This window comes from Notothenia coriiceps, unplaced genomic scaffold, assembly GCF_000735185.1.
Source record: "Notothenia coriiceps isolate Sejong01 unplaced genomic scaffold, NC01 NC01_scaffold00024667, whole genome shotgun sequence".
Lineage (NCBI taxonomy): Eukaryota > Metazoa > Chordata > Actinopteri > Perciformes > Nototheniidae > Notothenia > Notothenia coriiceps.
Window position 1 is genome coordinate 9,207,222 of NW_011357368.1, and position 1,114 is coordinate 9,208,335.

A 1,114-nucleotide genomic window follows, 5' to 3' on the forward strand; every position below is an offset into this window, starting at 1 on the left:
CTTTTTCACCTGAATCTCCTCCCATTGTGTTATTTTTAACCAAATATATAAGGGGCGTGGGGAGTGGCTCCTCAATTTCATCTAAAGTAACAGACAGAGAATAAGTACTTTTGAAACAGGGCTGAAACAGAGGGGATTGTGGGATGCTGCAGTGATCTGTTTAGTATTTGGAGCCAAACTCTTCGGAGACATGTTTTGTATATATCTGAGACCTATATTATATTGATTAAAAACAGTATAATAGGCGACATTTAAACTAAAGTTTGACACCTTTCATGTCAATGTCCAAACAGTGTTAGGGGAGAGAGGGGTAAGATGAGTAAGTGGACCCACCCCCTTTATTTAGGGAACTGTGCACATTTGTTGTCAATTCAGGAAGCACCCATCTTTTCTATGTGGCTGTGATGGAGAGAAGCACATGTTGAAGTGGTAAATGTTTCTTTCACAACAAACCATGTTTAGCTTGTACATTTCAACACGTATAATTACTGTTATGTCAAAGCAAATGTAACCAGGTTTATAAATATGTATCGTAGATGTTGGTTATTTATTTAGCTTGAGAAGATTACCATGAATGACTTTTCTAGACAGTTTTCTCCAAAAAGAGGCTGTGGGGCAAAGTGAGCCACATGATTTGGGTTCAATTGAGCTAGTGGTTCAATTTAAGCCCCCATGGAGCACTGAAGTTAATTCTCTGTATAAAATGCTATTTCAGTGTAGTTTTACACAACTGATTTGTTTTTGATGTTTTAAACATTGTAAAAACAACAACATCCCTGTACCAAACAACTGGAGAGAAACGGGGTTTAGCAGGGTGTGCAAGACATCACATGATCCAGCAGGTCAGCTAAGGGAACTGGTCTTGCTAAATACAGAATCTTGATAGAATGATTTCTATTCTTTTAGGTCTAGATTGGTTCAATCATTTTAACTCACCATCCTTCCTGCCGTATGCCTGGCAGGAGTTATTTGACAATCTGGCTGAAGTAATAGACGGATGAGAGAATAAACACATTTGATAACATTAATAACTATCAATGAATAGCCTAGATAAATCAGTAAAAATACAACAGACTGGTACATGTGTTTACCTACTACATTTACAAGGATATTT